At 44.5% G+C, this 14,631-nt stretch overlaps 1 pseudogene; it reads right to left on the reverse strand.

Annotated features, from left to right (window-relative positions):
- LOC140204102 (interferon-inducible GTPase 5-like) overlaps window positions 1-14,631 on the reverse strand; it is a 98,005-nt pseudogene that overhangs the window by 3,935 nt on the left and 79,439 nt on the right.

Below are 14,631 nucleotides of genomic sequence, written 5' to 3' on the forward strand. Positions count from 1 at the left end.
TTCACTTCATCATGAAAACTAAACAAATTCATGCCTGCTGTAACAAAGTGACCCAGGGGGACACAGTGACACTGTACTGCAAGTGATGCAGCGGACTGACACCACCAGTGACCTGGCTTCACTCCTGGTCTCTGGTGCTGTCTGTGTGGAGTCTGCATGTTCTCCTGTGACCGAGTCAATTTCCCACGGGTGATCCTGCCACTCTGTGTTAGTTGTTAGGTTAATATGCCCCTGCAAATTGCTTGTCATGCAGGTGGGGGAGGAAAGTTGGAAACTTGATGTGTATGTGAGAGAGAATTTGTTAGATGGAAATAACCAGGTGCATGGGAAAGGTGGGAATGCTCAGTGGAGGGGTGGAGGATGGCAACAGAGATGAGTCTGGGTGTCATAAAGAAAAATAAAAAAGTACAAGTAATTTAAAAAGATGAAAAAGCTGTAAAAAGTTCATGTCTGGGATAAACAAAGACTAGTAACATGTTTGTAACATATGTACCAGGCTGTGACCATCTCCAAACAAGGAGAGTCTAACCACCTACTCTTGACACCAATAGATAGATAGATAGATAGATAGATAGATAGATAGACATACTTTATTGATCCCGAGGGAAACTGGGTTTCATTACAGTTGCACCAACCAAGAATAGAGTATAAAACCACAATACCACACAGACTTGTCACTGTGTGCCACATACACATCCTCGACACTGTTTCTTCTTGGCTACTCTGACAGCAACTCACAACCCCCAGATCTCCACTAATAAAACAGGGCACTGCTGATCAGGGACAATATCACAGCTGCTCTCAGAGGGAGTGGATAATGGGCGGCTTCTCCACTGAGCTCATAAGGGTAAAGCTCAAGGTGCAATTACTCTGATCAGATTGCATTATAAAGACCCCAGTAGTAACCAAGATATTGAGGAACAAACATGCAGGCAGATTGGGAAGATTGTCAAGAACAACAGGGTTCCTTAATTGGGAAACTGCAATTTCACCGAATTAGACTGGGGCCTTCTTTGTGCAAGAGAGTTGGACAGGGCAGAATTTGTCAGGTTCATCAAAGACAGTTTCTTTAAACAATATGTGGATATTCCAGCTAGAACAGAGGCCACTCCAGACCTGTAACTGGGAAATGTGACTGGTCAGCTGACTGACCATTAAGTGGGGAGAAGTAAGAGGAAACAGTGATTACAGTACCTTAAATTCTGATAGCTTTGAGTAAGTACAGATATTACAGGAAAGCATGAAATTCTCAGAGTTTTAAGCAGCAATCAGGCAGGGTTAATCAGGAATAGTTGTGGTTGGGCAAATCTGTTTTTTGTTGGGTGTTTAATGGCCAACTTCACAGAATATGGAACTGATATGTTCTGGATAGATGGAAGGAAAAGTGTGGCAAATTAGGGGAGCATTGGAAAGAGATTATTAATACAGTCAAGATGGGGAAGGAACCATATGTACAGTTTAGGAAATTAAGATAATCAGACAGAGCCCTTGAGGGATGTAAAGAAGCCAGAGCAGAACTCAAAAAGGGAATGAGGTGAGCCAGGAGCGGCAATGAAAAATCCTTGGCATGTTAGATTAAAGGGAATCCCAGGACATTCTATACATACATAAAATGTAAGAGAATAACCAGGGATAGGGTAGGACCACTCAACAATAGAGGATTAAACATACGCTTGGAGGTGGAGGATATGGAGAAGTCCTAATGAGTACCAGAAAAATACTGGGCAAATTCAGCAGATCATGCAGCATCTGTGCCTGACCTACTGAGATCCTACAGGGTTTTGTGTATTGATTCAACAAGGGGAAAGTCATGGGGAACAGTGAGAACGGTGTGGAGCATGCTAATATGCTGGGGCATTTGAAAATAAAGAAAGAGGTGATGTTGGATCTGTTGAAGAATGTTAAGGTAAAAGGGGTGGTGGTGGCAATAGCTATGATCGAGGAGTTTAAGAGGTTCTTTGATAAAGTATGTGTAATTGCAGAGAATGGAGAGATGTGGACCATGTGCAGGCAGAGTAATTGGTTCAATGAGGGATCATTAGCTTAAATGGTGCAGCATAACATGATGAGCTGAAGGGCCTGTTTCCATGTTGAGACTTTCTGTGTCCTATGACAAGAAATTTGATGCAAGGGAACACCATCACCTACAGCTTCCCCTCCATCATACACTGATATCATTGCTCCACGTGGTTACTGGGTCTACACTCGGGAATTCCAGATCCAACCCCACAATGGGATCAGATTTATCAGGATGGCAGCTGTTCAACAAAGCAGATCCCATGCACCAATGAGAATGCTGAGCACTCAGTGTGCAGTGCACTGGCAGGAGTTGCTGAGGTAGGACTCATTGAAGAGACACACAGTGTGGCATGTTCTGACCTACCTGGAGCTTGTGCTTCCCATTCTTGATGGCTACTTCTCACAGGTGGCCTGTGAGACAATCCAGTAATCCCAGCACCAAACAGTGAGACTCGGGTCTCCTCTGTGTCTTTGTGTAGGTTATCTCCTTGAAGGAAGTAAAAGGAGTGACTGATGGTTATTTCTCTATCAAGATTATTTAAAGATGCTCAGCAAATCACCTTTAATCACTGGAGAATAATGCAAGCAACCAGTGAATAGAACAGTACAGCATAGAAACAGGGTCCTTGGCTCATATTGTTCCTGCTGACCATGATAACAAAATAAACTCATCCCATCGACCTGCACAAGATACATATCTCTGCATTCCCTGCATGTTCACGTGTCTGTCTGAATGTCTCTTAAATGCTCCTGTTGTGTCTGCTTCCACCACCATCTGTGGCAGAAAGCTCCAGGCACTACCAGTCTCTGAGTAAAAACATCACCTTTAAACATGTCCTCTCACCTCATCTATGCCTTGTAGTGTTTGATATGTAGCCTGGGGAAAAGTACACACTCAGAACAACAAAGACTATTTCGGGTTTTAATTCCTTTATCTGTTTTAGATGTTTAAATGCCAGAAGAGGGTCGCGAAACAAAACGAACGAATTTACAACCAGTTCTTGCCGTTACAATCTCAGTTTAACTTTCAATCCATACCCTTGTGTATGGACAGGATTGCGTATGCAGTATAAAAATACCAGAACTAATACAGTGCTAATACGATACAAATACTGTAGTGGCAATCCTGAAGGGACACAATACAAACAACAGTAGAATCCTACCCATCCTGCATTTTATACATAACAGCGAAAAATGTAAGCGAATACATCCCATGTAAAACATACACATGTGCTGAACTTCCGAAAAGAGACTAAGCATTCACGTTACGCAGTTACATACACAATCAGTCCCGATACAATAAAGTTAGACAGAAGGTACACTTTGGCACAACTTTGACAAGGTATTGCCTGGTAGTTAAATTACAGGAAGACTGACCTACTTGAATGGTGAGGAACTTGGTATAAGCCCACGCTACTCAGCGTTGAATTCTTCACCCGTGGAAATCTAAAGCATCCACATGTAAAACATGTCAAATTACCAATATTCTCAATCTGCCAACAAGCGTAAATGAATTCACATGGATATTGTCAATTAATGCTCACCTTTCCTCACCATGCCCAGTCTCAGGAGGAACTCAATTCCAATGGCTTACCACGTATTCAGCAGAAAGCAAAATAGTCTCCCCACTATCCCGCGCGTGCGTAATGACAACACCGTCTCCCTTAAAGGCACAGACAACTATTCTAACATTACCCGGCTGGATGCCTAAGTGCACTTTTAACAATGCTGAATAAGATCCGACGGTCACCCAGTTATAGATATTTCGAGAAAACACTTCCTTCCAGGTCTCTCATTATTTTCTATACTTCCAACACGTTTCCCATAGCCCTTCAACCCACAACACTACCCCTTCCACCACCCTCATCCCTCAAAACTCCAGAGAAAACAACTCCGGTTTGTCCAACCTTTCCTCACAGCACATGTCCGCTAATCTAGGCAACATCCTGGTAAACCTATTCCTCACCTTCTCCAAAGCCTCCATATCCTTCCGATAATTGGGCAACTACAAATGAATGGAATCTTGCAGATGCAGCTGTGACGCCAAACCAAGCTATTGGACGATTGATGCTAATGAGAGAGATAAGAGAGACAATGGAGAAACATTCAAAATGTTAATAACAGAGAAGAGAGGGATTAATGGAAAAGAAACACAATTCAGAATATTGACAGACCGGTTGCTTTGAACCTGAACTGTTTGAAGTTTGATGGACAGGTGATACCCCAGCAGGGGGATAAAAAGAGCAGGTTTGCTAAGGCACGGGACACCACGAAACCACGAAACAACGAGACCCTGGAAAGAGCGGTGTGTCCCCACAAGTGGTGGGAGTTTGAAGGTCCGGTTTGCGGGAACCGACCATAGGCTCACAGGGCGTAAAGGTATGATCGGTGGGAACCTGGTGTGTGTGTCCGCCCTTGACTGGGTGCCGGGTTCACCGCAGAAGAACAATCGTATCCGGAACAGAGGGGTCACAGTCGGTGACCACAGCAGGATAGAAGACATCAAAGGTCTGTCTGAACCAAATTGCACCCCCCCTCTCTCTCTCTCCAACGGTACAACAGCGATTACTGCGAACTGCACTAAACTGAACTGAACTCTGCGTCACTTAAGACTGATCATTTTACCCCTAGACTGCCGTAGAGCTTGGTTGATTCCTATTACCCTAGTTCTGTGTATATGTGTGTATTATAATTGCTAACCTGTCACATTTTTATCCTTATGATTAGAGTACTGTATTACTTAGTTCTTTAATAAAACTTTATTTGTTCCTAGTAATCCAGACTCCAACGAGTGTTCCATTTCTGCTGGTTTGGCAACCCAGTTATGGGGTACGTAACACAGCCCAACCAGAGCTGCATCATTAGAAAGCTGGAAGAAATTGATGTTTGCCCAATTTTTTCTTGTAGCTAAACAGAAGATACACAACTGTATTTCTCTCATTACTTTGGTCACCCTGACAGAGGAGAATATGAGGGGAGTTGTGTTTCCTCTTCAAGGTTTCAGCACACTGGATGCTCGGAGCTGAAGGTGAATGGAAATAAGAAAGAACATTGTCCGTAGTGCACTCTACAACATGGAATCTGCAAATCAACCAACATCTCCAAAATGCCACACAGTAGTCTGTGATAACCACTTTGAATAGATGTTGTTTTCTAATCAAGCTCCAAGGTTTACAGAAACGTGGTGCCTCTGTGGGGTGAAAATGCATCTGTGACATTGCAACTACAATCAAATCAGGTCGACCAGCAGATAATGAACACTGAGCTGAACTCTCCTGAAATATGCCTTTTCATTTTCTGTTTTTAATATTCTGTGCTTTTATTCATTTTTCTGTTATCGTTTGCATGATTTGTTTTTGAACATGGTGTGGCAGGAAGCTCAATTTTTGATGTTTTTGGTTTGAATGGGTTGGTTTCATAGTTCTTCTTTGTTTTGTGACTGTACGTGGGGAAGACAAATGTCAGGGTTGTACACTACATACATACTTTGGGGTGTATCGGGTGTCCAGGGAGGGGTAGTACCTCTGGTGGTGGGCTTGTCGTGCTCTGCCCAGGGCAGTTCATCCACCATTGGTCCCCACCTGCCACCCAGCTCTCACCTGTGGCTCCAAGTAACTGTTTGCATGCAACAGTGGCCACAGCCCGGTACACCGCTTCGACAGGCAGGTTAAACCAGGTGAGGGTAGCCGGGAACCTCTGACCCCGGTGAGATAGGAATATGCTCGCCCCAGCATGTGAAGCCAGGTCCAGCAGTCTGGGTGGATGAAATCAACTACAAGATCCAACAGTGAAGAAGGCGGTGCTGCAATGTTTCGTGGAGAGCGAAGGGCAGGACAAGGCACAGACAGCGTCATGGCTATCCACTGCAGCGAGGAAGTTGTGATGATATTTTGTTCCATTGGACCAAGACTTGAGGCTGAGAGAATGGAACTGCCCCAGTGTAATGGATTTTCACTGTAGAACTCCTCCCGCACAGGTTTTATGTCAGCGTTGGCAACAACAGACAACCAACACTTTGACAATAAATGCACTTTGAAATTTGAGAATAGAGTGTAATTAAATTATAAACATATCCCCACAACCGAGAGATTCCAAGCTCACCATTTGTGAGATGATGCTCTCACAGTCATCCAGAGCTTCCCTGATTTTGGAAATCTTCCTCTGATTGTAAAGTTATTTATCACACTCTATTATTTCGCACAATAAGGCTGATGAAACTGACACCTGCTGTGGGAAACTTGGATATATCAGAGTGGGAATGAGAATTTGGACACCATGTAGTGATGACAGAGCATCTTCTTAAGTGACAATAATAAACAGGGATTCTGTAACTGGATGAGGAATGATGAGGCATGGACTGATGATTCAGAATAAAATGAGTTCAGGTCACATCACAGCAGCAGGGGGATATAACTTAATGGATTGAAGTATGGTGAAAACAGCCAACTTGCATAATAGTCATGATTCAACCACCAGATCACCATCAACACTGAGCTTGTTCACCCTTTGCCTTTCAAGGAAACATATGGTAAACTTAAGGAAATTTTTGGGGAGATTTGATGTGGTGGTAATTACCTCTGGATCAGTAATCCAGAGACCCAGTTGTACACTGGGGATATGAGTTCGAATCCCACCATGGCACATGGTGAATCTGAATTCAGTAAACATATCTGATGACCATGAAACCATGCCGATTGTCGTAAAAACCCATCTGGTTCACTGATGTTCTTTAGGGGAGGAATCCTGCAGTCCTTACCTAGTCTAGCCTATATTTGACTCCAGATCCACAGCAACATGGTAGACTCTTAAAAGCCTTCTGAAATAGCCTAGCCAGTCATTCAGTTGTATCCAACCGTTAAAAAGAAAATAGTAAGGAATGAACCTGAATGGACGCCCTGGCATCGTCCTGGGCACCAGAAACGACAATGTCAAAATAAGCCCTGTCGATCCTGCAAATTCCTCCTTCCTAACATCTGGGGACTTGTGTCAAAGTTGGGAGAGCTGTCTCACAGACTAGTCAAGCAACAGCCTGATATAGTTATACTGACAGAATCATACCTTACAGTTTATATTTCGGATTCCACCATCACCGTTCCTGGGTATGTAGTGCCTCACCGGCAGGACAGACCTCGCGGAGACAGTGGCACAGTGGTATACCGTAGAGAGGGAGTTGCCCTGGCAATTCTCAACATCAACTCTGGATTCCATGAAGTCTCATGGCACCAGATTAAACACGGGTAAGGAACGTACTACATCCCTCAGCTGATGAGTCAGTGCTTTGCCACGTTGAGCAACACTTGGAGGAGGCACTGAGGGTGGCAAGGGCACGGAATGTACTCTGGGTGGGGCACTTCAATGTCCATCACCAAGAGTGGCTTGGTAGTACCACCATAGACTGAGCTGGTCGGGTCCTACTGGACAGAGCTACCAGACTGGGACTACCGCAGGTGGCGAGGGAACCAACAAGAGGGAAAAACACACTTGACCTCATTCTCACCAACCTGCCTGCCGCGGAAGCATCTGTCCATGACAGCATTGGTAGAAATGACCACTGTACAGTATTTGTGGAGACTCAATCCTGTCTTCACGTTGACAAAACCCTCCAGATCACCTTGTGTGGCACTACCACCGTGCTAAATGGGGGAAACTTCGAACAGATCCAGCAACCTAAGACTGGGCATCTATGAGGCACTGTGGGCCATCACCAGCAGCAGTAGTAGTAGAACTGTACTCAACTGCAATCTGTAACCTCATGGCCTGGCATATCCCCCACTCTAACATTACCACCAGGCCAGGGGATCACCCCTGGTTCAATGAAGAGTGCAGGAGGGAATGCCGAGAACAACACACGGCATTCCTCAATATGAGGCGTCACCCTGTGAAACTACAATACAGGACTGCTTGTATGCCAAACACCGTAAGCAACAAGTAATAGACAGAGTTAAGTGATCTCACAAACAAAAAATCAGATCTGAGCTCCATGGTCCTGTCACATCCAGCCATGAATGGTGGTGGACAATCGAACAACTCACTGGAGGAGGAGACTCCACAATTATCCCCATCCTCAATGATAGAGGAGCACAGAACTCCTGTGCAAAAGATAAGGCTGAGGCATTTGCAACAATCTTCAGTCAGTAGTGTCGAGTAGATGATCCAGCTCGGCCTCTTCCAGAAGTCCCCAGCATCCCAGATGTTAGCATGCAGCAAATCCAATTCACTCCATGTGATATCAAGAAACAGCTGAAAGCACTGGATATTGCAAAGGCTATGGGCCCAGACAAAATCCCAGCAACAGTCCTAAAGAATTGTGCTCCAGAACTTGCTGCACCACGAGCCAAGCTGTTCCAGTACAGCTACACTGGTATCTCCACAGCAATGTGGAAAATTGCCCAGCTATGTCCTGTACACAAGAAACAAGCTAAGTCCAACCCAGCCAATTACCACCCTATCAGCCTACTGTCAGACATCAGCAAAGTAATGGAAGGAGTCACCAACAGTGCTATCATGCAGCACCTACTCAGCAATAACCTGCTTACGGATGCCCAGTTCGGGTTCTGTGAAGGCCACTCAGCTCCTGATCTCATCATCTCCTTGGTCCAAACATGGACAAAAGAGCCAAATCCCTGTGGTGAGGTGAGAGTGATAGCCCTCGATATCAAGGCAGCATTTGACTGAGTATGGCATAAGGGTGTCCTAGCTAAAATGGAGTCAATGGGAAACAGGGAAAAGTGCTCCGCTATTTGGAATCATACCTGACACAGAGGAAGATGGTTGTGGTGGTTGGAGGTCGATCGTCTCATCCTCAGGACATCACCGCAGGAGTTCCTTAGGGAAGTGCCCTGGACAAATCATTTTTAACTGCTTCATCAAGAACTTTTCTTCCGTCATAAGGTCAGAAGTGGGGATGTTCGCAGATGACTGCACAATGTTCTGCACCACTCGTGACTCTTCAGATAGTGAAGCAGTTCATACCTAAATGCAGCAGGACCTGGACAATATCCCAGCTTGGGCTGAGAAGTGGCAAATAACCTTCAAGCCACACAAGTACCAGGCAATGACCATTTCCAACAAGAGAGGCTCTAACCATTGTCCTTTGACATTCAGTGGCATCACCATCACTGAATCCCCCACTATCAACATCCTGGAGGTTACCATTGACTGGTCTAGCCATATAAACACTAGAACAGGTCAAAAGCTAGGAATCCTGCAGCATGTAACTCACCTCCTGACATCCCAAAGCCTGTCCACCATTTGCAAGGCTCGGGTCAGGAGTGTAATGGAATACTCGCCACTCGCCTGGATGAGTGCAGCTCCACCAACAATCAAGAAGCGTGACAGCATCCAGTACAAGGCAGCGCATTTGATTGGTTCAGATTCCACAAGCATCCAGTCCCTCCACCATCGATGAACAGTTGCAACAGTGTGTACTGTCTACAAGATGCACTGCAACAACACACCGAAGTTCCTGAGGCAGCACCTTCCAGACCCACCACCACTACCATCTAGGACAAGAGCAGAAACCTGTGAACACCACCATTGGAAATTCCCCTCCAAGTCACTCACTATCCTGAATTGGAAACATATCGCTGTTCCTTCATTGTCACTGGGTCTAAGGCATGGAATTCCCTCCCTAACAGCACTGTGGGTGTACCTACACCTCAGGGGCTGCAGCGGTTCAAGAAGGCAGCTCATCATCACCTTCTCAAGTATAACTAGGGGTGTACTAGGGCAATAAATGTTGGCTTAGCTGGCAACGCCCACATCCCACAAATGAATAAATAAAAAAAATGGTGATGGAAAGTTTGGTTATCAGCAATTACTAATGCTTTTCACTTTCACTTTTAGCCAAACTACTGATATATTAATAGAATCACTGGTACACACCAAGAGGAGAGTTCACAATGGCGATGGCACTGTGTGAGAAAGATTGATGTTTGGGCCTTCTCTAGATGGTAACAGTCATTCCCTGCCATTTCAGTTGTACTGATATTACTGGAGCAGTGGTCTGGGTCCAAACATTAATGAACATTCCTTTCATTATCAAAAGTAGGGATATTTGTTGTTGACATTTTCCTTGAATTCCCCCTAAACATCTTACCTTAAATATAAACTCTTTGAATTCACAAATTTCCATTATGGGGCACTGTATCCCAATATCATTTGATAAAAGTTCCCCTCATCTTCCTTGTAAAATAAATGTTTAATATGCTCGTGCCTATGAAATGCCACCCTCTCTTATGGATGCACAACATCTCCTACGCTAGGGCGCGCTTAGAAAAGTGGAAGGTTTCTTGACTCAGCCACAACGCTCTCCCCATGAGTCCTGGGATCCCGGAGGTCTGAGTTGATCAACTTGTACCTGGAGTCTTGTGGTAGTAATGTTGTGTTGTCTCATTCAGTGCTCAGGATAATCAGATGGACTGAGAAAGCGAATGGAAGCATGAACAGTAACTTATTTATCTTAGCAACACACATCAAAGTTGCTGGTGAACGCAGCAGGCCAAGCAGCATCTCTAGGAAGAGGTGCAGTCGACGTTTCAGGCCGAGACCCTTCGTCAGGACTAACTGAAGGAAGAGTGAGTAAGGGATTTGAAAGTTGGAGGGGGAGGGGGAGATCCAAAATGATAGGAGAAGACAGGAGGGGGAGGGATAGAGCCAAGAGCTGGACAGGTGACAGGCAAAAGGGGATACGAGAGGATCATGGGACAGAAGGTCCGGGAAGAAAGACAAGCGGGGGGGGACCCAGAGGATGGGCAAGAGGTATATTCAGAGGGACAGAGGGAGAAAAAGGAGAGTGAGAGAAAGAATGTGTGCATAAAAATAAGTAACAGATGGGGTACGAGGGGGAGGTGGGGCCTAGCGGAAGTTAGAGAAGTCGATCTTCATGCCATCAGGTTGGAGGCTACCCAGACGGAATATAAGGTGTTGTTCCTCCAACCTGAGTGTGGCTTCATCTTTACAGTAGAGGAGGCCGTGGATAGACATGTCAGAATGGGAATGGGACCCCATCTGTTACTTATTTTTATGCACACATTCTTTCTCTCACTCTCCTTTTTCTCCCTCTGTCCCTCTGAATATACCTCTTGCCCATCCTCTGGGTCCCCCCGCTTGTCTTTCTTCCCGGACCACCTGTCCCATGATCCTCTCGTATCCCCTTTTGCCTATCACCTGTCCAGCTCTTGGCTCCATCCCTCCCCCTTCTGTCTTCTTCTATCATTTTGGATCTCCCCCTCCCCCTCCCACTTTCAAGTCTCTTTCTAGCTCTTCTTTCAGTTAGTCCTGACGAAGGGTTTCGGCCAGAAATGTCGACTGCACCTCTTCCTACAGATGCTGCTTGGCCTGCTGCGTTCACCAGCAACTTTGATGTGTGTTGCTTGAATTTCCAGCATCTGCAGAATTCCTGTTGTTTGAACTTATTTATCTTACTTGTTTTGACCTGTTCTGCACAAGTTCCCCGTACTGAGTGCAAAACTTTGAAACATAGAAACATAGAAAAGCTACAGCAAGATACAGGCCCTTTGCCCACAATGTTGTGCTGAACATGTTCTTATTTTTAGAAATGACCTAGGATTACCCGTAGCCCTCTAGTTCTCAAAGCTCCATATACCAATTCCGGCTTCTCTGAATGTTGCTTTACACACCAATCCCAATGCGCGGAAACTCTCCATCTTGATTTTCTTTACATTAGTTTCAGGCATTTTTTTCACTGATGTGGAAGTTTAGTTTCACATTCACTCAACCCCGCACAGACCCCTCTGTAAACTCTGTAAACACCGAAAGAGATGTCAAGTGTGCCGACAGGCTATGGGAGGGCACTCTGCTCCAGAGGGTGAAATGCCGGGAACTACATAACAGTGAAGCACAGGCTCGGAAGGTCAGGAATTGACTCCCGGTCAGTATCAATATGAGAACAGAGCTGTGACAGCCCTGTAAACTATCCCACTATTCCAGAATGCACAATAAATTCAACATAAAATTTAGTATCAAAGTATTATTTTATTATCTTATTATATATTATTAGGGAGAGAGAGAGATCCTGTGGCATTTAGAATTACTGGGTGAATGAGTAGTGTTTGGGATACTGCAAGTCTGTATCTTTATTTGTGCTTTGCTGCACGCTTGAGTGCTCAGAGGAGGGTGCTGATTTTTTTTGCTGGTGGGTGGGGGATCGTCATCTTGCTGCTGCTTGTGTGTGGGGGGAAGTTGGGGGGCCTTTGGGGTTCTGACGTTTTAACTGTCATTCATTCTTTGGGGCACTCCTTTGTTTTCATGGATGTTTGTGAAGAAAATTAGTTCAGGATTTATATTGTATGCATTTCTCTGACATTAACTGTATCTATTGAAACCTATTGTATATGTTACCATATACTGCACTACTTGAGATTCATTTTCTTGCAGCCAATTGCAGGAAAATAAAGAAATACAATATAATTTATGAACACATATCCATAGACAAAGACTGACAAACAATCAATGTGCAAAAGAAGACAAAGTTTACAAATAAAAAATAAATAATACTGAGAATATGAGTTGCTGTGTCCTTGAAAGTGAGTTTGTAGGTCATGGAATCAGTTCAAAGTTGTGCTGAGTAAAATTATCCATACCATTTCAGGAAGCTGGTGGCTTTAGGGTAGTAACTGTTTCTGAACCTGATGGTGTGGGACCTAAAGCTCCTGTACCTCCCACCCGATGGTGGTTAGTGAGAAGAGAGAATAGCCTGTATCAGAAGACCATAAGATATACGAGCAAAAGTAGGCCATTTGGCCCATCAAGTCTGCTGCACCATTCAATCACGGGCTGATCCAATTCCTCCAGTCACCCACACTTCCCTGCTTTCACCCCATAACCTTTGATGCCCTGGCTAATCAAGAACCTATCTATCTCTGCCTTAAATGCACCCAATGACTTGGCCTTCACAGCCACCCGTGGCAACAAATTCCACAGATTTACCACCCTTAGACTAATACTTAATACTTTACTTTATTGTCACCAAACAATTGATGCTAGAGTGTACAATCATCACAGCGATATTTGATTCTGCGCTTTGTGCTCCCTGGAGTACAAATCGATTGTAAATATTAAAAATTTAAATTATAAATAATAAATAGAAAATAGAAAAGGGAAAGTAAGGTAGTGCAAAAAAAAAATGAGAGGCAGGTCCGGATATTTGGAGGGTACGGCCCAGATCTGGGTCAGGATCCGTTCAGCAGTCTTACTAGGTCAGACGAAAGTAATTTCTCCACATCTCTGTTCTAAGTGGACGTCCTTCAAACCTGAAGTTGTGCCCTTTTCTCCTAGACTCCCCTACTACAGGAAATAACTTTACCATATCTAATCTGCTTAGCCCTTTTAACATTCTGAATGTTTCTATGAGATCCCCCTCATACTCCTGCACTCCAGGGAATACAGCCCAAGAGCTGCCAGACGTTCCTCATACAGTAACCCTTTCATTCCTGGAGTCATTCTCATGAATCTCCTCTGAAATCTCTCTCATGTGAATATATCCTTTCTAAAATAAGGAGCCCAAAACTGCACATGATACTCCAAGTGTGGTCTCATGAGTGCTTTATAGAGCCTCTTATATTCTATACTTCTAGAAATTCACCTTCATCACCACCAGCAGAAGCTGAAGGTTAACTGTTAGGGTATCCTGCACAATAACTCCCAAGTCCCTTTGCATCTCTGTGTCTTGAATTCACTCCCCATCTAAATAATAGTCTACCCATTTATTTCTTCCACCAAAGTGCGTGACCATACACTTTCCAATATTGTATTTCATTTGCCACTTTGCCCATTCCCCTAAACTATCTAAGGCTCTCTGTTTCCTCAGCACTACCTGCTCCTTCACCTATCTTTGTATCAGCAGCAAATTTAGCCACAAATCCATCAATCCCATAATCCCATTGACATACATCGTAAAAAGCAGCGGTCCCAATACCAACCCTTGTGGATCTTCACTGGTAACCGGCAGCCAGCCATCATAGGATCCCTTTTTTCCCTTTCTCTGTTTTCTGTCCATCAGCCAATGCTCCACCCCTGCTAGTAACTCCCCTATAATTCCATGGGCTCTTACCTTTCTAAGCAGCCTCATGTGCAGCACCTTGTCAAAGGACATCTGAAAATCCAAGTACACTACGTCTACTACAGCTCCTTTGTCTACCCTGTTTGTAATTTCCTCAAAAAAATGTCAGGCTAACAGGTCTAGTTTCCTTTGTGCTGCCTCTCACCCTTCTTAAATAACGGAGTAAAATTTGTAATTTTCCAGTCATCCAGTACAATGCCAGAATCTATCAATTGTTGAAAGGTCATTGTTAATGCCTCCACAATCTCTCCAGCAACTTCCTTCAGAACCCAAGGGTGCATTCCATCAGGTCCAGGAGATTTATCCACCCTCAGACCATTAAGCTTCCTGAGCACATTCTCAGTCGTAATTCTCACTGCACATACTTCTCTTCCCTGACACTCTTGAATGTCCGGTATAGTGCAGATGTCTTCCACTGTGAAGACTGATGCAAAATACGAATTCAGTTCCTCTGCCATCTCTGCGTCTCTCATTACAAAATCTCCAGTGTCATTTTGTATTGGTCCTATATCTACCCTCAACTCTCTTTT

The sequence above is a fragment of the Mobula birostris genome, chromosome 10 (assembly GCF_030028105.1).
Source record: "Mobula birostris isolate sMobBir1 chromosome 10, sMobBir1.hap1, whole genome shotgun sequence".
Classification (NCBI taxonomy): Eukaryota; Metazoa; Chordata; class Chondrichthyes; order Myliobatiformes; family Myliobatidae; genus Mobula; species Mobula birostris.